Source organism: Lathamus discolor, chromosome 2 (genome assembly GCF_037157495.1).
Source record: "Lathamus discolor isolate bLatDis1 chromosome 2, bLatDis1.hap1, whole genome shotgun sequence".
Taxonomy (NCBI): Eukaryota; Metazoa; Chordata; class Aves; order Psittaciformes; family Psittacidae; genus Lathamus; species Lathamus discolor.
This window is the reverse complement of record NC_088885.1, coordinates 82,225,245-82,247,911: the sequence shown is the minus strand read 5'-3', so window position 1 is coordinate 82,247,911 and position 22,667 is coordinate 82,225,245.

Below are 22,667 nucleotides of genomic sequence, written 5' to 3'. Positions count from 1 at the left end.
ATTTAAATTTAAACAGTACCCCTAGTGTTATCAGTTATACAACACTCACTGGTTCAAATACGCTACTGTGCTTTGTTTTGTGCAAAACACTGGAGAAACCTCTTGGATGGAGTCCTGATACATCATTGATTACAGAATTCTGGAGGTCATTCTATTAGAGATCACACAACACAGCTTAATGAGCATAAAAGAGGATAGAAAATAGTTTAGTTGCAAAAGTAACTACTGCCTTTAAGAATTAGTCTCAAGCCCACTACATGTCTCTTTTCATGATAAGGGGGATTTTTCACATTTTTTCCCACAAACTGAAATAAAAATGGAATCACAGAATTTTTTGTTCGTTTGTTTGACTTTGTACAAACACTATCAGGTTTCTTCTAAGTAAATCTGAAGCACTAGTATGGCTTTCCAATTTCAGTTAGAGATTGACAAATGTTAATTTATAATTACTTGTTAATTTCTCTGTGGTAAATAAATATAGAACAATAGAATTATCTTTGGCCATTCACTATGTAGTTTATTCTTCCTATACAAAGTTTTTATAGTGCAATATAACAACTAAAAAAAGAGAGAGAGAAAAGAGAGTGGAGAGGGTGGTGAGGGAGGGAGGGAGGGAGGGAAGGAAGAGAAAAAGAGGGAAAAAGAGGGAGGGTGCCAGAGGTTTCTCCTAGTATGAGAATGTACTTGCTTTTCCAGAAGGTTTCAGGAAGCAATTTTCTCCCCTGCAATCACAGAGTAGCCCTTATTAAAGAAGTAACAGAATTGCTGATCTGCTAAGACATCATGAATTAAAGAAAATGAACAAATAATGCAACTTGTCTAGTAAATTATTAAGATTAATACTTACATTGCTTTGAATGATTAAATGGTAGCAAAGTGTACCAAACCCCACGTTTCAGCGAAAGACTAACCAAGCTAAACTGATTCAGCAGTAACACCAACTCAACACACCAGTATACATAAATGAAGTGTTATACTGCTTATTTCTGAAGTATGCTAAAGCTAATTGGTAGAAATTTTTCTGTCTCCAACGTATTTTTAAATAGAGAAAGTTACAAGCCATAAGATTAACACCCACCTTGAACATGATTATAGTATCTCATAAAATCCCATTATTGAAAAGATTTTTTTGAAAAACATGTCTTAAAGCAGAATTGTTGCATTTCAGCAAGACATTTATATGTGGTTTTAATATACAAATTTTAAGGACACCTGCTATCTATTACAAGAGAAATGAAGCAAAATTTTCACCAGTTCTCAAATTTCCTTCCACAGTTTTCTAATTCCAAACCAACCTTTACAATGCCCTCAGTAGTTAAAGAGGTGTGCTCAGAACCATGCTTTGGCAATTGTCATAGCTGAGCTTTTCCAAGTTTGGGGTGAAGGTCTATCCCAGGTATTCTTGAAGAAATCAGTGTACTGCCTGCTTGCCTCTGAAGCAGAGAATTATTCAGCTTGTATACTTCACATACTATACCATGGCATCCTGATGTTAGATTTCCATCAGTTAAGAAAATAAATTCAAAGCACACTAATTACAGCCATCATAGAAGTTCAACCAAACATGACAGATGAAAGAAATAACATATGGCCTTAAATACATTAATGCCAGATCAGACATCATTAGCTGGTTTTGGTGACCAAATGCATTGAATCCTTAATCCCAAAATCTCTGAACAGTCCTGGCAGTTCTTACATAATCTAGATGAGTAAAATATTCCACTGTATCACTTCTATAATCCTAGTGTTAATATGTTAATATACTTACACTCTAAAAAATAAGGAAATAGCACCAGCCTGTTAATAACCATAGAAATATAGACTATAATAATTACTTACAGAATTGTAAAATCATAGAATAGTTAGGGCTGGAAAGGACCTCAAGACCATCTAGTTACAACTCCCCTGCCATGGGCAGGGACACCTCACACTAAACCATGCCACCGAAGGTTCTGTCCAACCTGGCCTTGAACACTGCCAGGGATGGAGCACTCACAGCTTCCCTGGGTAACCCATTCCAGTGCCTCACCATCCTCACAGTAAAGACCTTCTTCCTTATATCCAAACTTCCCCTGTTTAAGTTTGAACCCGTTACCCCTCGTCCTATCACTACAGTCCCTAATGAAGAGCCTCTCCCCAGCACCCATATAGGCCCCCCTTCAGATACTGGAAGGCAACTACAAGGTCTCCACGCAGCCTTCTCATCTCTAGGCTGAACAGCCCCAACTTTCTCAGCCTATCTTCATATGGGAGGTGCTCCAGTCCCCTGATCATCCTCGTGGCCCTCCTCTGGACTTGTTCCAACAGTTCCATGTCCTTTTTATGTTGAGGACACCAGAACTGCACACAGTACTCCAAGTGAGGTCTCACGAGAGCAGAGTAGAGGGGCAGGATCACCTCTTTAGCTTCATTTATAACTTAATTTATAATTTACACAGATTAAATAATTTCTGGCCCTACATGACATTTAAATTTATTGGCCCTGTATATTTAAAAAAATTATATGTTTAAAAAGAAAATAGTCTTCATGAAAATAGTCTTCATTTAAAGAGAAAATAGTCTTCTTTTAAAGAGAAAATAGTCTTCCTGTACATCACAGTGAAAAATAATTCTATCCTGAGCATGACTTTCGACTTTTGATGTAAAATGACATTTTAGTAACTTCACGTCATCTGTATTACTCAGCCCCCTGCTTTTGTTAATTTTTCATGTATTCACACTTTATCTCGGATATGAATAATTGTATATTTCACTATAAGCAAGGTAATGATCATAAAATCATAGAATCATAGAATAGTTAGGGTTGGAAAGGACCTCAAGATCATCTAGTTCCAACCCCCCTGCCATGGGCAGGGACACCTCACACTAAACCATCCCACAAAAGGCTTCATCCAACCTGGCCTTGAATACCGCCAGGGATGGAGCACTCACAACCTCCTTGGGCAACCGATTCCAGTGTCTCACCACCCTAACAGGAAAGAATTTCCTCCTTATATCCAATCTAAACTTCCCTGTTCAAGTTTTAACCCGTTACCCCTTTTCCTGTCACTACAGTCCCTGATGAAGAGTCCCTCCCCAGCAACCCTATAGGTCCCCTTCAGGTACTGGAAGGCTGCTATGAGGTCTCCACACAGCCTTCTCTTCTCCAGGCTGAACAGACCCAACTTCCTCAGCCTGTCTTCATATGGGAGCTGCTCCAGTCCCCTGATCATCCTCGCGGCCCTCCTCTGGACTTGTTCCAGCAGTTTCATGTCCTTTTTATGTTGAGGACACCAGAACTGCACACAATACTCAATACACTATATTGTTCATTATTTTTAGCCTTTGGCCAAGCTTAAGAAAATGCAATGTGGAGATTTACTTTTTAAAGGAAAGAGAGGAAAAAAACCCTTTGCCCTATTATAAATTCATAAGCAAAAAGCTAATAAACTTTAGGGGAAAAAAACCCCACATTATAATCATTCATAGTTTGTACATTATAACACGTTGATCAAAACAAAAGGGAAAAAAAACAAACCACCACTTTGGTTATGTCAGCATTAAACTATATATAAACTTATATATTTGTCTTCACTAAATTTAATATTGCTGTCTGGGATCCTGCTGACAATTCAGCCAAGGGAGTATTGGAGTATAGCCTACCTTCCTGAGGCTTTATCCAGGACATTGGACGATTTTTTATATTACTTGGAGTTCCCCACTACCATAAAATAATATTAAAATTCCTTGATGTAGTTAGTTTAACATTAAATCACACATATCTACATAAGTTTCAGTTGCACTTTTATATTTCATTGTATTCATATATGTAAAACCTAATTATTTCAGACATTTCTTTTTTTTCCCAAAAGACCTTCTATAGAGCCATCTGATCCTAAGTATGTTTCACCACATGTCTGTTCTTAGACTGAGCCTTTATCTGGGCTCAATAAGTTTCTGTGATACTGTGAATCTGCAAAACTAAGTTCAAGTCAGGCATGCTCTTCCCCTGGTGGGGGGTACACATCAGACTTAACTGTAAAACAGTGATCCTTTTTGACACCTCCCAGCTGAAAATAGCACAAGGTCTTATCCACCAGACTGACCCACTGCAGAGCCTGTGAGTTGTTAAAGATCATCTGCTTGAATCACGATACACAACTATTCATACAGCCAGTTCCAGCCCCCCAGAAACAGTAGCCACCCACACCCTTTTTCAGCTTTCAAGCCTGACTTTGTCTTGCACCTTATCCTACAATAGGGTTAGGATGGGATGTTACAAGAATCATAGAATAGTTAGGGTTAGAAAGGATCTTAAGATCATCTAGTTCCAACCCCCCTGCCATGGGCTGGGACACCTCACACTAAACCATGTCGCCCAAGGCTCTGTCCAACCCAGCCTTGAACACCGCCAGGGAGGAGCATTCACAGCTTTCCTGGGCAACCCATTCCAGTGCCTCACCACCCTCATAGTAAAGAACTTCCTCCTTATATCCAATCTAAACTTCCCCTGTTTAAGTTTGAACCCATTACCCCTTGTCCTGTCACTACAGTCCCTAATGAAGAGTCCCTTCCCAGCATCCTTATAGGCCCCCTTCAGATACTGGAAGGCTGCTATGAGATCTTCACACAGCCTTCTTCAGGCTGAACAGCCCCAACTTTCACAGCCTATCTTCATACGGGAGGTGCTCCAGTCCCCTGATCATCCTTGTGGCCCTCCTCTGGACTTGTTCCAGCAGTTCCATGTCCTTTTCATGTTGAGGACACCAAAACTGCACACAATACTCCAAGAGAGGTCTCACAAGAGCAGAGTAGAGGGGCAGGATCACCTCCTTTGACCTGCTGGTCACGCTCCTTTTGATGCAGCCCAGGATACGGTTGGCTTTCTGGCCTGCGAGTGCACCCTGCTGGCTCATGTTCATTTTCTCATCTACCAACACCCCCAAGTCCTTTACAGTCCTTCCTTTACAGTGAAGTATTAAACATGTTCTCACTGTTTCCTACCTGTTGTCACTATTAAGGTTAGCAGTACCATGAGATTCAGGCTTTGGTTTCAAAACAGACACCCATAGGATGTTTTTACTTGACTCACATTTTCTTCTCAAACTAAAGTTACACTACTCCCAGAATTTTGTTAAAAGTGGCAAAAATCAAGTAATTCTTTCTCATAGCTTCAAACCAGCTCTAACAAAACTTCAGTACAAAACCTCAGCTAAGGCTCCTATGTATTATTGAAAAATCTCAGCAATACATGACTCCTGTTCAATGCAGAATTTTTAATGACTCACTGATTTTCTGAACAAATCCAGAATGAAATGTTATCCTCCTTATACATTATCATCAAAAACATCCACAATTCACAACTTTGTATGGCTTACACATGAAACAAAAAAACCACTTTTGTTTGGAGGTTTGTTTTGCCTATAAGAATATGGTTATATTCCAGTCTAAGCAGAACTCTCAGCTTAAATGTTCATGTAGGTCAAAACTGACAAAGGATTTACATGGTCTCTTAGGTAGAGGAGTGCAGAATTTTGCATATCAGGTTCACAGGGTGTCACATGAGTGACTCATCAGGATTATGTGAAGACAACAGGCTTTCTCAACTGCTGTAGCGGCTCTTTAAAATTGACAAGCTGACTGAGTTATGAAAGATGCAGAAACCGTAGCCTACTTAAAGGATGGATCTAACACTTGAAAGTAGCTGGCAGGATGTTGCTTGAAGGTTTTTTGTCATTTTTTTGTGGAGAGCATTGTCTCTTTACATAAGCCAAAGACACTCCACTGCTTTGTGGCTTTTGGCAGAAGAGCTCCCTACACTCAGGAAGTCAGCTGGAATTCAAACACAAACCCATTTTGAGCTTTTCTTCCTAGAATAATAGCTGAAATGAAAACATTATTTTGAACTTAAACTGCCTAATCATGCAACACCCTCTACAAGACAGATCCATTATCTGAAGATAAGAATAACTTACTTTGACCAAAGACAATATTTTTCTATATCACAGAGGTGGCTAACTTGAATGAGGTATATTTTAATTGCAAAGCTAGACAGCACTAAATCTGAACTGAAAAACAGTTTGAGACAGGCTTTTACTTTTTTTCTAAAACACAGATGAGGTATTTTTTAATCTAAACCTGATACAAATTTAAAAGAATTCATTGTTGCTAGTAAATATGGCCAGGGGAGGCCATATCCATGAAGGGACTCTTACTGCGTCTACATTATGAAGTAATATGGAGGAATAAATGCACATCTGTGACCTGAACAGCTGTCACTGAGTACCTGACATTGATACTGTGCAGGCGTCAAATGATTAAAACCAGCTTCGGATCAGCCTAGACCTGTGGACAAAATGTCCTGTAGAAGTGGGAGTGCACTAGATGCATTCCTGGGACTTTTCTGCCTTTTTAGTTTCACACAAAGGGCACTGAGGCCATGCACTTGAAGTCTATTTCATGATTTTGCCCAAAGTATGGTTCACAGGGGTAACTGGGATATTTACTTTTCCCAGTCCTAACTATAATGCTACTGTAGATGCACCGACTACTTAATAAGGTCTGCCAAGTGATCTAGTGTTTCAGCTGTTCCCTAAGCTCTCCTTTGGCACACGTTCCACTAACATGTACACATCACCATCATGAATGCTCACTTCTGAAACATGAAGCATTGAAGACGTTCTCAGACAAGATGTAAATACTCGGTGAGGGAGAATTGTACCTACCTGAAGTAAACTCCAATATCCTTTACAAAATAGTGAATAGGGGGAAAATAGGAAGAAATAACTTCTAAATAGAATGGTTAGGTTTAGAAAGGGACCTTAAAGATCATCTGATTCAAACTCTCCTGCCATAGGCAGGGACACCTTCCTCTAGACCAGGTTACTCAAAGCCCAATCTTTCCTTGAACACTTCTAGGACTAGGTCATTCACAACTTCTTTGGGAAGTCTGTGCCAGTGTCTCACCAGCCTTCATAGTAAAGGATTTCTTCCTAATGTCCAATCTAAATCTATGCTCTTTCAGTTTAATGCCATTCTCCCTTGTCCTATCACTTCTTGCTCCTGTAAAAAGTCCCTCTTCAGATTTCTTGTAGGCTCCCTTCAGGCGCTGGAAGGCTGCTATAAGGTGTCCCTTGAGCCCTCCCTTCTCCAGGCTGAACAAGCCCAACTTTCTAAGCCTGTCTTCATCAGCAAGGTGCTCGTGGACATCCTTTTTGTGTTGGTGATCCCAGAACTGAATACAGCACTCCAGGTGGGGTCCAATGACAGCAGAGTAGAGGGGGACAATTACCGCAACCTTCTAGTTGTGTTCCTTTTGATGCAGATCAGCATGCTGGTGGCTTTCTGGGCTGCAGGTGCATGCTGCCGGCTCATGCTGAGCTTCTCGCAGACCAACACTCCCAAGTCCTCCTCAGGGCTGCTCTCAATCCATTTTCTCCCCAGCTGTAGTTGTGCTTGGGATTGCCCTGACATATCTAATTGACTTCTCTGTCAGAATTGTAAACATAAAATGTAGCATTGCTGCTGGTAGCTGGGCCTTGAAAGCACCCATTGGAATGATTAACATGTTCTTTCCTGTCTCCCCACTCATAGACTGTGCTGACAATAAATCTCTGCTTGTGATTTTCTGCCCCTTCTTTCATGTGCATAAAATTTGGCTAAGTAACTTCCCTTTTCATCTAAATCTCCTCCTTGGACTCTGAAAACAGCATTTTAGCCCCTCTCCTCCTCAATGTCACAAGCCTTAGAGAGATGAAGAGAATTAGAAGTGGTGAGGCAGAGACATAAGTCCCAGCACTTACTACAGTAAAGTGGGAAATGGGGCTACAGTCCTTTTAGCTGTAGCTCACTGCTGATGGACCTTTCCTTTTCCTAATGCTCCGTTTTCCCATATGAATCATGTACTGCACTGAATATGGCAGAATAAATAGATATGGATTTGGATTCTTTTTCAGACATGTTGGTATATACTTGACAGCAATGAAGCTGAGGGAAACAATTTTCTAAATGAGGTAGATGGGAATATCATTATATATTTAATATTCATCCGTGTGCTTGTTAAAGCACAAAATAGCAGCATAAAATAAATTTTGATGACATACAATTAATTTGCATACCTGCAGGCAGTTAATGAAATAAACAAACAAATTCAGTTCTTATTAGGGCCTTAAAGTGAGTTTTTAGTTCATTTAATTAATAGTTAAAAAATAGCCTGCAGATAGGTAAATCACATCACAGAGAAGTGATACAAACTGGTATTTGTTAATCTATTTGCTGATGCTTACTTAGCATCTTTAAAATTATTTTGTAAAAGTAAAGACATAGTAAACAAAACTATGCCTTGTAGCTGTTGTGATCTGTTAGAAACTTGGATTCAGTGGTCCTACCAAAGTACTTCTTTCAATTACATCTCTTCCTGTTGGAAAATTCTTGGTTCTGCTCTTATACTCTATCACCTTTAGGCCTGATAGTAGCCTTACAAAGTTGAAGAAAACTTTCAAAAGTTTTCAAAAGATCATATTCTGTATGATTATTTATAAAATTTTACTACAGAAATTGATTTTCAATTGCCTGTTTTTAAAGAGAAGGGATCTGGATTGGCTTTTGCATTGCATTATTTTCCATTAAGGATCAAAAAACCAGCTATTAAAACCTCCTTATTTTGTCGTCTGTTCTTAACATCATTTTCCTGTAAAGAATTCATACTCAGGCCATGTATTTACACGTTGCAACTGAATATTTCCTGTCTCTTTCATGGAGATTTCACAATTTTCTGCAGCATCTTGGTTAGTAAGGCACATTTAAGATCCAGAAATTACACTGCCACATATGATGAAAGCTTACAAGGAGAAACACCTAGTGCTTGTAACACAAAACCTGCTCTAGATTAAAAAACAGGGAAGTATCTTGTTCTACCTAAACTAAGCACAAGCTCAGCATTTCAGCAAGTCTGGGTTTGGGTTTGTTTTTTGTTGTTGTTTTTTTGTTTTTTTTTTTTTTTTTAACTGATGTACTTTATCTTCATTGAGTTAGGAGATGAAAAATTGTGCGCTTGACTCAGCATATGCATAACAGTATTTTAGAGAAAGGGAGGAAAACTGAAATATATTCTGTGGATTTCCCTCTTTCAGCTTATCCCTGGCTGTCAGAAGCAGTGTGTTACATTAAAATTCTTTAATAAAGATGATGGCCTGAATTTTTGGGCTACTGTACCCGGGGTACAAAGCAATACTGATGTACAGAAAATGAAGTTTGACAGTATGTAATACATTCAGACTAAGTCTAAACAGCTCAAATATATTTTTTACTATGATATTAATATCTCTTACCAGATGCCAACAAACCTATACATGTTTCCACTAGAAACACTCCTGACAGTTGAAGTAAGAAACTCTGTGGTCTCATACACTACTTATTCTGAATACAGAGAGCAGAATCAAGCTTTTAATAATTATTTTTTTCTAAGAATATTGTAGAATTAAATAAAGTGTTTATTCTGCATGTGATGGGCATATATATGCAAACATATCTATGTTTATATATCTTTCTCCACAGGAATACAGGGATTATAATGTTTGATGAAAAATATTGTGAATCCAGTTCAAGAATGTACTCTCTCTCAGTTAAGAGAAAATGCACAAAAATGTGCAATTGCCCTCCCATTATTCTGTAGTAAACAACCACATTTTGTTGAACAGTGCTTTATCAACCTTCTTTTAATTTACTTCAATTGTCATAGAATAATATGGATCAATTTAAGCATCGATTTAACTTACTTTTTTAATGTTATGTTATCGTGGTTTAAACCCAGCTACACAGCTCCTTCACACACACTCATCACTTTCTTTCCACACTCCCGGAGGAATGGGGAGGGGATGTGGGCAGTGCAGGTCCCAAACGGGGGCCAGCCTCAGGCATCGAGGCCTATCAACACCCTCTGGACCCTGACACAAGTAGACCTGCACTCCTCATCTACTCTCCTTCCAACACGTATGGGGTGCCACTGGAGAGAGAGCATTGGGCCAGATGGATTCCTGATGGAGCGTTCTTGTTCCCAGGCTCTTGTCTTTTGTTCTCTTTCTCCAAAAGAAACAGCTCAGGCATTTTTAAACACTGGTATTTGGGGGGCGAGTGGGGTTAGGAGTGGGGGGAATCACAAGGACATGAACAGGTATTGCCCATGTAAACAAGATTTGTAACCATGTAGCTCAGGAGCACATCCTGATTCAGGCTGAGGGCTTGATCTTTGAGACTCCCTGGTGTCACAGACGTGGTATTTTGCTATCCTGTGCAGAAGAAACTGGGTGAACACAGCAGAGTTTCCAAATCCAGTTCACACGTGTTCTTTGCAAACCTGTTCAGATGCTCAAATCCTCCAGAGACAATGGCCATCTCTCACCCCCATCAGAAGGCAGGGGCCTCCTTCCCACAGAGTGACAGAGACCATGCCTGTGGTGGGGACACAATTACCCATTCGATCCCTTGCGCTAGTGCAGGGCTGGGAAGAAATGGAATCCAGTAATTCCTCAGCATGTTCTGTTTAGGAAAGAAGGAGGGAGGGATAAAAAAGTTGGAAGAGACCTACAATGATCATCACGTCCAGCTGCTCTAGCGATTTGGGGCTGGCCAAAAGTTAGCGCATGTTACTAAGGGAGTTGTCCAAATGCCTCTGGAACACTGACGGGCATAGGGCATGCCGTGGTTTAAACCCCGTCCGCCATAAATCAGCCACGCAGCCTCCCTCTCACTCCCCCTGCTTTTCTTCCCCCCGCTCCCGGAGGGATGGGAAGGAGAATCGAAAAAATGTAACTCCCACGGGTTGAGATAAGAACAGTTTAGTAACTAAGGTATAACACAAATCACTCCTGCTACCACCAATAATAATAACGATAAAGGAAATAACAAGGGAAGAGAATACAATACCACCCGCCGACTGAGCATAGCCAGCCTGACCGAGCAGCGACCGATACCTAGTCCAGCCCCGCAGGGATCTAGGCCTTGCGGGTAACTGCCCCTACTTCTACATCCTGGCCATGATGTGCTGTGGTATGGAATACCTCTTTGGTCAGTTTGGGTCGGGTGTCCTGTCTCTGCTTCCTCCCGGCTTCCCCTCCTCCCTGGCAGAGCATGAGACTCAGAAAGTCCTTGGTCAGAGTAAACATTTGAGCGGCAACTAAAACCATCGGTGTTATCAGCGCTGTTCCCAGGCCGAAAGTCAAAAACACAGCGCTGCACCAGCTACTGAGAAGGAGAAAATGACTGCTACTGCTGAACCCAGGTCACCTCTCTAGGAAGCCTCTTCCAGTTTTGGGCCACCCTCTAGCTAAAGACATGCTTCCTAACGTCCACTTTAAACCTCCCCGGGCGCAGCTCTGAACCCTTCCCTTACGTTTGATCAATGGATGCCAGCGAGAAGAAATCAGCACCTCCCTCTGCATTTCCCCTCCTTGGGAAGACCTACAGAAGGCAATGAGGTCACCTCTCAGCCTCCTTTTCTCCAAAGTAGACAAACCCGGTGTCCTCAGCCGCTCCTCACAGCACAGGCCTTCCAGCCTGCTCACCACCTTTGTTGCCCTCCTCTGGATGCATTCCGGGACTTACACATTCTTCTTCAATGCTGGTGATCCCGTCTTTTCCAGCTACTCACGTTCAGTCTATAAACCAGTTACAGCCTTGGTCTATTGTATTTGTAACTGTGATTTTGTTCTCTGAATGCTCCCTCTTTTGGTTATCTCTTAAATGACGGGGCCAAGAACTGCAGCCGGTACTCAAGGTGAGGCTGCACCAGCGCAGACTGCAGCAGGAAGATCACCTCTTCAAAGGGGCAGGTCATGCTGGGTGTGATGCAGCCCAGTATGCGGTTTGCCCTCTTGGCTGCCAGGGCACATTGCTGGCTCACACTGAGCCCGCTGCCAAGCAGCACGTCCAGATCCCTTTCTGCAGGGCTGCTCTCCAGCCCCCTCTCTCCCAGTTTACACTTTTGTGGCTGGCAATCCTCCATCCCGCGTGCAGAATTCAGCATCTGCTCTTGTTCAGCTTCATACCATTGATGACTGCCCAACACTGCAGTCTGTCTAGATCCCTCTGCAAGATCGCTGGTGCGTCAAGAGAGTCAACAGCACCTCTCAGCTTAGCATCATCAGCAAAGTCGCCAGTGATGCATTCAACTCGTGTACCCGTGACATCGATAAAAGAAGATTGAACAGACTGAACGTGGTATAAGCGCCTTTATTGATGCAGTCCGCCCACAGGGATTAATTTCCAGGGCCACCCAGCAGAGGTGCCAAGTGTGCGGTCGCCATGGGCAGGGACATCCCCCTGGACATCCTGGGCACAGTCACTTCCTCAAGGCCAGACCCCAGATATGTTTCTCTGAGGCACGCTGGGCAAAGGGGCAGCAGCAGCAGCAGGGCTGCGGTGGCTAGGGCTGCGGGGGCCCCGTCACCCACGTGTCATAGTGCCAGCGTGCGCCAACACAGCATCACAATGCCCTGGGGCAGTATAAAGCCCAGTGCCCTCCACCAGTGCTCTGGAGCTGCAGTGCCAGGCACTGGAAGGGTTCTTGCTCCCAAGGTGGATGAGGCCAGCGGCATTTTGCTGTTGTGGGAAGCCTCTGAGACGGCTGCAGGGGGAGGCAGAAAAGGCAGGTCCAGTGTCCCCTTGGAGGCGTAACCAGCCCGTGGAGCAGGAGCAGGTCTTGCTGCCGTGCTCAGGGAGTAGCCGACTGCCAGCGCTGGGGTCAGGAAGGAATTTTCCCCCGGGGCAGATTGGCACTGGCCCCGGGGGTTTTTTGCCTTCCTCTGAGCACTGAGCGCGACCACTTGTCAGGGCTCCTGTGCTCCTGTGCTCCTGGTGCTCTGGGTTATCGCCTGGTGCTCATGCACCACGAAGGTGGCCCTCGTGTCCTGCAGCTGGGGGGGGAAGGCTTTTTTGCCCCCAGGCTGGACTAGCAAGTGTCCCCGGGGTTTTTTGCCTCCTCCGCAGCCGAGCACAGCCCCTTCATGGGGCTCCTTTGGGTCATGGTGGCACAAAGGCAGCAGCTCGTGCTCCACGCAGCTGGCCCTCGTGCCCCGCATCCGGGGGGAGGCAGCTTTCGGCACTCCCAGGGTGGCCCCTGCGTGGCCCCGGGACTTGCTGCTGTCCTCTGTAGCATTGAGCACCACCCCCAGTCAGCTCTTCCCTGGCCCTTTCTGGCTGGGTTCTTCCACTGCTCTCGCCCCAGCGCGGCACCACTCCTGCCCCGCCTTTCCTCTCTCAGGCTGCAAGGGATGCCTTTTTCCACAGACCCTTGAAGGATGCGTCAGCCTGCTGCTGGCTACGCGTCTGCATCGAGCTAAGGCTTGTGAGCACCAGCTCTGACAGATTTAGGAAGAGGAAATAGAATCTAAGCTAAACTAGACTGAAATTAATCCAACTCAACTAAACTGAGATGAAGAAAACAGCTTGATTTATAAAGAAATAAAATACTCTTTCCACCACTAACCTCGTTTGTGTCTGCTTTGTGTCTTTGAAAGTGTTTCTGGTGTTAAAACCCCTTGGCATTTTAGGCAAAAAAAAAAAAAAAAAAAAAAAATAGTGGAGCTGATCACTACAGTTCCATAGGTATTTTATTAAGAAGTATATTATCTCCAGCAGGGGAAAAAAGAAAAAAACAAACTGTATTTTTTGACCAATTGTATAGAAGATATTTATGCAACAAAACAATGCAGTTTCTAGACACAACTATCAGTGCATCTGTGTTCTCAATTCAGGCAGTGGAAAAGTTGCAATCTATTTTAGTGAATGGACTGACACTAATGCACTTTGAAGATTCTAAAACTTGTTCCTTCTCTCAGTCACATAACCTCAGATAAAGATTATCATTCAAATGGCTAGTCCGTCAAAATCTGTACAGATGATACACATGAAAACACTACATCTCACCTGCCTGTATATGATCAGCACATAGAAACCTATTAGAATAGATGCCCAGACAGAGAGAAAATATGACAGTAAATAATATTATTTAAATAATCATTCTTACTCAAGTCATATTTTTTTAACATTAGCAAGAACATTTTTTAACAGGAAATTTGCAGGAAGAGACATGGGAAATTAATTTTCCATTCAGGTATTATCTCATATCTCTATTTTTAAATATTTCTTTTAAGGTATTTGTGTTAGAATTGCTAGTCTTCATTTTGATAATCCAGTTTCTAGTCATGTTAATAAAGCCATGCACTTCCATTCCTCTTTTCCTCATGCCTAGAGCAATTACTTATGTTGACACAAATAGGAATATAATTCACCAATAAGCTTAATCCAAAACACTCAAGATGGGTTCATTTCTTGCTTATACATAGTATATCATGTTGGGCATTTAAACAGAAAATACTTGTTATGCTTAAAGAAACAGAGACAATATAAGCATGAAAATATAACTCTAATATTGGTATAAACATTTATATTTAGTGGCAGACTTTTACATTTATTTGCTTACTAATTTTATCTGCTTGAATTTCTGTTAAGAAATTAGACACAAGAATACATGATATATATAATCTTTAAAAAACACAATTTTATTGGGTTTTTATAGTGAAGGTGTTAAGCAGATAGAGTTGCCTAAACCACATTTTTCAGATCAAAAAAGTTTGAACTATGCATGCATTTTCTGTAACTAAACCTGAACTTTTAAGCCTCTCTTTCAGGTACAGTTATCATGGAAGCGTGAAATACATGAATTATGATTTTTCTTTCATTTTTCCTTTTTTCCAGAGGCAATCTAGAAATAGTTGAATACTTCAATCTCATCAACACTGTCAATAAATAAGGAGGTGGAAAAAGCATGTTTTCTATATATGTGAATACTTTGTGCTGAATTTTGAACTCTCCTCACAAGTCTGCAAAGCTTTAAACATCATTTTGTACTCTAAAGGTTATCTAGTTTTCTATTGCAACAAGTTTTGTTACATGGAAGAGAAAAGCATAACCACTTCAGTAAATAAAAAAAAATTTTATGGTGTTCATTTATTCCAATCATCACACATGATGGGATCCAACTCTGCCTTAAGTTTTAAACAAGTTCACTTCCAATATAAGCAACAGAAGTTCAGTATGGACCAAAGAGAAAAATTGGACAAAGGCTCCCTGTGCAAACAAGGATATGGCAAATGCAAGAAGAACCACACTGAATCTGTAGGGCCATTTAAGCTGTAACAAAAATAATTATAAAGAACATCTTGAATTATTTCATTATATTTTGACTAAATAGATGTCTTGGACACTCTTTTATCATGAAGAACAGGACTTCAAAGAGATGATTTGCTTTCCTTTTTCTTCTGACTCTTGGACAACTACTCCTAATGACTAAGCTTCTATTCCTAACAGGGGAAATTCAGCACATCAAGTTAGTGTGGCTTGGATAACAGTTCCATATTTTGAAATACAGCAATCCTCTAAATACAAATGACCATGAACAGGTGGATCAAACATTTACATTGTTAGAGAAGCTTTAGTGGAGAAAACTACTTGTGAGTTGTAGAAGATATGCTGAGAACAAATTCAAAGCCTTATGCATCTTTTGAGATATATAGATATATATGTGTATGTGGAAGATACCGTGCCTTAATTCATTGAGCAGCAGTTGTGTGGTATACAACATTTTCTGAACTGTTTAAAGCATTTAGGCTTAAAGATGTGATGCAAAGTTGAGACCAAGGGCCACAGTACAGTTTTTAATATTAGTTTATGTACAAAGATAGTATGAAAGATGTGCAATTCATTATGTGAAATATACCTGAAATATACCTATATGCCTAAGTGCCAGTTTACAGAAACATCAATTCTAAAATGTAATTAATAAGATACATGTATTCTTCCTAATCTAAAAGAATTTAAATCAGATTTTAAGAAGGGATGTATACATGCATGGTGAGAGGGGAGAGTTGCCTACCTGAAGAATGTAGATGAGTGAAAGAACTGAAATTTCTACTTGAAGCATTCTGAAACATGGTTTTCTGCATTTGTCATGCTAATTGTTTCTCAGCTAAGACAGAATTTAAAGAAAAACATCAAAAAGCTTAATTTGTAGTGATACCATAGATATACTAATAATTCTACTAGCAGACGAATGAAAAACATGATTTGCTGTAAAGAATCCTTCCAAAAAAACCCGTTTTAAACAAGTTTTTTTAGTAATTTGCATTTGTTATTTATCTGCCAAGATGATTGACAATATGCCCACACCGTATAGAACTCTTTGTTTTAGTTTCAAGTTCTGCAACAGTACTTCACTAGGCACTTGCAGTCTAAAGGTGGGGACTTTTGAACCTGTGTCCCACATATACAGGGTCTTAAAATTTCAGTAATCATTCTGACTGGTTACTGGATAGCAATGATATCACCATCAAGATGATACTAGCCATCAAGGACAGTAGTCCCTGTGATAATTGTTATATATACTTGTAAAAATTTCCTATTTTAATAGAAACCAGAGGTCAGAACATCCTGAAATTGAACACTGCAAAAAGTTTTAGAAGCAAATTAAAAATACACTGTAATTCTGTCTCACTTTCCCACAACTTTCACTTGATTAAACCACAAGAATATTAGTACAGATAAGCAGTCATCATCAAAAAATAAAAGGTTTGTTAAAGTGGTCTTGAGAAAACTTATGTTTCCTTCTTTGTTCATGTAACCTTGTTGATTTTGGTAAATATGATTGATGGAGTAAGACACATTCACATCAATAAATGTAGAATATTTGGTCAAAAGAATATACTTGATTCTCTCTATGCTTGCTTACATGTCATGCAAACAAAGCAAATAAAATCATCTCAGGAATACTCTTGGATAAAAAGATATATGTGAATTAGCAATATCTTCTTTCCCTGACTCCCTTTTGTTGCTACGGAAATGTTTTTTTGAAAGTACACTTTTGCTGCTTGACCATTTTGAAAGATGAACAGCAATACATTAAAATACTAAGTCTCAAACCATATGTTATGCATGTGCAATAACCCACACATATCCAAATGATAGCCAGGATTACAAAGACACTACTTCAGGTACTTTAATCCACAATAATAATACAAATTAGCTGTAAAACTGATTTTTTTTCAAGCCAACGAGGTGAAATGAACCTTGAGCAAGTCTAAAACTCTCTTACTGCAGGAATGGAAATGGAGAAAGAAACACTGTCATTTTTTTAGAAATAGGAATGTAATTTCTTATTATTTTACTGATGTAAAAGGCACAGATTGGAACAGACATCCCATTGGTTGGTCACATTCTTAGGGGAAGCGGAGAAGAATGTACCAATTGCTACTTTCTTAAATGAAGGAGGATATCAAGAAGTAAGCATTACACATATTCTACCTGCGGTTAAAGAAAGCGATTCAGTAGATGCTTCGAAGAGTCATTTTATAAGTTCAGCAAACTGAGCTGGCAACACTAGCAGCAATGTTGTATCATCACATACACTAGTTGGATATTTAATCAATTAAGTGTCATTTTCAAAACAATTTTAAAGGAAAAAGGGGTAAGATTTCTTATTACCTCTTCCCTTCCATCTACCTTTCTCTCATATCCTTCCTTTTAAATGCAGCACTTGTGAAGAACAAACTGAAAGAAACCAGCAAAGAAAACACACACACACACACAAAAAAAAAAAAAAAAAAAAGAAAAGGGAGATGAGAAAAGGGAGATGAAGACAGAATACTGTTAGACAGACAACAAATACTGGAACTTTCTAAGAAGGAATACATTTTAGAAGAAGAGCAAGAAGGTGAAAAGGGACAATAAAGCAGATGGAAAAAAAAAAGGTACCAAGCTTATTTTTAATGGAAAACAGAGTTTTCAACTAAGTAAGATTTTCAGCAAAAAATCAACTTTCTGATGAAAGTTTTGTTTTCCCAGTGTGAAGTCAACTCTTTTCAATTGAAAATATTCCCAGGATACCATATGGTTGTAATTTATTTTCTCACAGTCCGTTAAACAGTGTATGTGATGACTGTCATAAGAAACTCTTCCACCTATCAAAGGAAGAGATGCTGCTTTCATTAAATACCTCAGCTCAAATAAGAAAAATGAAAGTATATCTGCTTGAAATTTCCTCCAAGACATCAAATCAGCACCTCCAAATCATAACATTTGATTTTTTTTTCTTCTGAAGTTTCAGTGAAAAAGATCTTAGCTTTGATAAAAGAAAATTTCACCAAAAAAAGTGTGCATTTATCAAGAAATTATGCTCAAGGTAGGAAATGTGATGGGTAAAACTGCAGGTACTGGGTCTCTCAACACCTTGATAATACTTTTTATGATTATTATTTTTAAAATAATTGGTTACAGTGAGCTACCTCCACAGCAACAAGGAAATTGAACTAAAGGTAGCATGTTGCAACCTTGCAGGTGGTTACACTATAAACCTTTACTGAAGGAAGGAAGAAGTTTCTGTGAAAGACCAGAAGCAGGGAAGTATGATACTAGACTAGATCTAGATATTAGAAAGGGCAAACCTAGAAGAGTTTTCAAGATAAAGGCATATTCTTGTGTACCAGGAGAAGACTGGAATTACTAAAGAAAGAAATGTCAGGACTTCCCAGCATGATACATCATCAGCACTTCTTATATATTTTGTAGAAAGATTTCTATAATCTGATTAGCAACTGAAACTTTAAGCACTAAGAAACATCGAGAAACGCTAGCGAGAAGAGAACTTCAAAAGAAAACTGTGTATTTCTTAGAATGTTTGTAGAAACATACTAGAAGTTATAAATTGAATTTTATGTTAACTCCAAAAATTATTTCATGAATTAAAAATACTCTTCTGTAGTATCTTGTAAAAAGAGCGACTATTACTGGCTACTGATTCTGAGCATTCTGACTATAAGGAGGCAGCTCAAATATTGATACTGAGAAGACAATGCATTAGTTGCCACTCCTGCTGTAATGTGTGAATGAATATTGTTTACAGATTACCTCCATCTCCTTCTTCCATCTCACCTTCACAAACACTTCTTGAAAGTCTAACTTCCCAGACTGCTATGTTCACCTGCATGTGAAGGAATGACTGACGGAACACTAAAGTTACAACAGTAGGTTCTGCTTCACCTGCAGTGCCATCTTAAAACTGTATGACTAGAGGAGTTACTCATCCAGGCCAGCTGGCTCCCACCTCTCATGACTCTTCATAAAAGGGAGGCTGAATGGCTCATGAAGCTCCTACTGAATCATCAGTTTTCATGTACATTATGAGATTCAAATAAGGATCCACTGGTGATAGAGCACCAAGCTAAAAACTATGTTCATTCAGGAGCTATTATAGGTTTTCCCTGGTCAATACAACAAAACAGAGGAGGAAGAATATGAATGGTAACTGTTTCAACAATTGTTTTTTATTCCTCACTGCATCTGTACCAGAGCTTTCAAACAGCTACTTAAATAAGTATTCTAAATGACTTCAGAGTCCAGTAAGGCACATCTGTTGTCAGCCTACTTACTTGCACACCTTCAGACTGGGTGACAATTTTGCTTATGCCTTTAAGATATTTTATTTACTGCAATCAGTTATTGTGTTTTCAAAAAGTAATATTATTCTAGTCTGTGGCTATTTCTGTGTTCATTATAAACAATAAAAGATCTTTTTTCCTTCAGTATTTTTGTGCATAGTTTCAAATAGAATAGAAGAAGTAGAACAGAGAAAGAGTACATGTTCTGTGTATAGAGCTAGGGTTGAATTAGGGACATCAGGACAAGATTTTGCTCTCTGCCTTTAGTACATGGGAAAGTCAGGTTTAAGAGCGCTTATCTTGCTAACAGCTTCAGAAAAATGTATGATTAATATTTCATATTGATGAGTTTTCTTCATCAAGTTCTTGCAGGTTTAACATTGTATTGTCTTGTCAACATTCTGTTTGGTTTTCTACAACTACTCAAGTATGTGGTATAATATTGTCAAACCCATCTATATATCGATGTAAACAAAAAATAACAAACACAATTTAAATGGAGCTCCAACGTGCTTCATTGGATCAAACTATACAGTCTTGTACTGGTTTTGGCTGGGATAGAGTTTATTTTCTTCATAGGAGTTATCACAAGGCTATGTGTTAGATTTGTGCTGAAAACAGTGTTGATAACACAGAGATGCTTTTGTTACTGTTGAGCAGTGCTTACTCAAGTATTTGAGTATTTGCTTACTCAAGTCAAGGCATTTTCTGCCTCTCCCCCCACCCCAACAGGGAGTAGGCTGGGGGTGCACAAGAAGCTGGGAGGGGACACAGCCAAGACAGATGACCCTAACTGCCCAGATGGATATCCCATACCATATAACAACATGTTCAGCATATAAAGTTGGGGGAAGAAGAAGGAAGGGGAAATATTCAGAGTTACAGGGCTTTCTTCCCAAGTAGCCATTATGTGGGATGTAGCCTTGTTTTCCTGGGAATGGCTGTTGGTGAACACCTGCATGCCTGTGGGAAGTGGGGAATGAACTTCTTATTTTGCTTTCCTTGTGTGTGTCACTTTTGCTTTATTTATTAAACTGTCTTTATCTCCACCCACAAGTTTTCTCTTTTACCCTTCCAGTGTTCTCCCCCATCCCATCAGGGGTAGTGAGTGAGTAGCTGTGTCAGTTGCTGGCTGGGGTTAAACCATGACATGCCTCTGGAGGAAAAAAATGAAAAAAAAAAAGATTATCCTTTGACTGCTAGTACTCTTCACCTGACTGATTGCTTATTTCCAAAAAGGAAAAAATTAGTATTAGTTTCTGTGGGTTTATTGCTTTTCTGCTGGCACTCTCCTGCATACCGTTAATTATCACTTCAACCTAATAGCTAGCATTAACTGTAGACATGATCAGCCTCTGGTTTGCAGTTAAACAGTTCCCAAAAAAATGCAAAATGAACCAATTTACCATAATATTTTAGACTGAAGCACCTTTCCTGGTGACCTAGTCTTTTATTTTATGGTGCTGTTACTCGACACAATATTAATCAAACATCTGTGCTACAGCACTTGAGCTCAGAGTGCTGAATCCACACAGATTTCAGTAGGTTGTTTTGGCTGATTAATCTTCTATGCACATTAGTAGCAATCACACAATTGACTCTGTACTCTTCTCCCTTCCCTTCCCTTCCCTTCCCTTCCCTTCCCTTCCCTTCCCTTCCCTTCCCTTCCCTTCCCTTCCCTTCCCTTCCCTTCCCTTCCCTTCCCTTCCCTTCCCTTCCCTTCCCTTCCCTCCCCTCCCCTCCCCTCCCCTCTCCTCTCCTCTCCTCTCCTCTCCTCTCCTCTCCTCCAATCAGATTTTGCTGTGTGATTCTTCCAGATTCCAGAGAACTTATATAAGAGCCTGTTTTGAAAAATTATGTTTTGTTGAAGTAGGATTGATTGATGGTGTTCCTAGTTGAAATCATCTCCTAAATAAATCAGTACTTATGAGAAACTACATCTGTCAATAAGGAAAGATTTTCTTATTTTCCTGGAGGTATGCAAGGGAAGAACAGAAATTGATTATTTTTTTTACCAGTTGTTAAAATAAACTGATTTTACAAACTCAGCACTTTTATTTCAACCCAAAAGAAGATCATTGTTTCTGTGACTCCTCCCCAGAGTACTTAGGTCCAGTTTTGGAGTATAATAAAGGCCTTCTTCAAAGAGGTTGATTGTTAGTCACAGTCAAATTTCAAAATTATGCAGGTATTAGCAGTTTCAAACCACCAGTTCTATAGCTGAATAAATGACCTCTTGGGGGGGAATGGGACAGGCTGTCTCTGCCAGCCCAAGGATCCCTCACGGCTCTGAACCTCTAGGGAACAGACAGCCTTCGCAGCATCCTGAAACTGAATCAGAGAACTGCTGTTAATATTTCCAGTATTTTTTTCACTAGTAATATCAAAAACCAAATAAAAAAAAAGCATTATTTTCCAGTGTAATTCGTCAGTAGTCTAACATCATTTTCTTGCTCTTTCAAGGAAACTTGACAGTGGTCACAGAATCTTGGCACTAAATTCTTGGCATCTTTTTGAGTAGTCAAACATAACAGCAAAGAGGTTACATTTCAAAGATGTTTAAGAGGATTTAGCTTAGCAGTTACTACTGGCATTATCTGCAAGATGCATGCCTTAACACCTGTCCTGGGTTTTGAACATTTGTCCTTATTAATATTTAGGTTCTGTTTTATGCTAAGAGCTCCCACAGTAAACACACACAGAAAATTTCTGTCAGAAGGATATTCTCTATACACTTCACCAGCTATAACTGGGTATGTGGCATGTATATTAGGAAACAGGAAATGTTTTGTAAATTTGCGACAGTATTGGCAGATTGTGTAACTGTGGATCAGGACTGACCTATTCTATCTTTAAGGACTGGATCTTCAAATTTCTGATAATATTACATTTTTTTTCTCATCTGGTTTTCAAAATCCCAAGTCAGCAACAGCTCAATCCACAGAAGTGTATTTGCACTCTGAAGAAACACTACCAACAAGACAGGTAGTATTTTCCTGGCTAAAAAAATACTATTATAGCAACAATTTTTCCTCTTAATTTTTTGCTGTATAAAAACTAAGATATCAGTAATTAATTCTGCTTTTTTCTAAAACATATGACCCTTTCTGAACCTCAGTCATCGGAGTGGCCAGGTTTAGAAAAATATGTATAACCCAACAGAACTGACTGTGTAACAGCGTAGAGTTGCCAGAGAACACA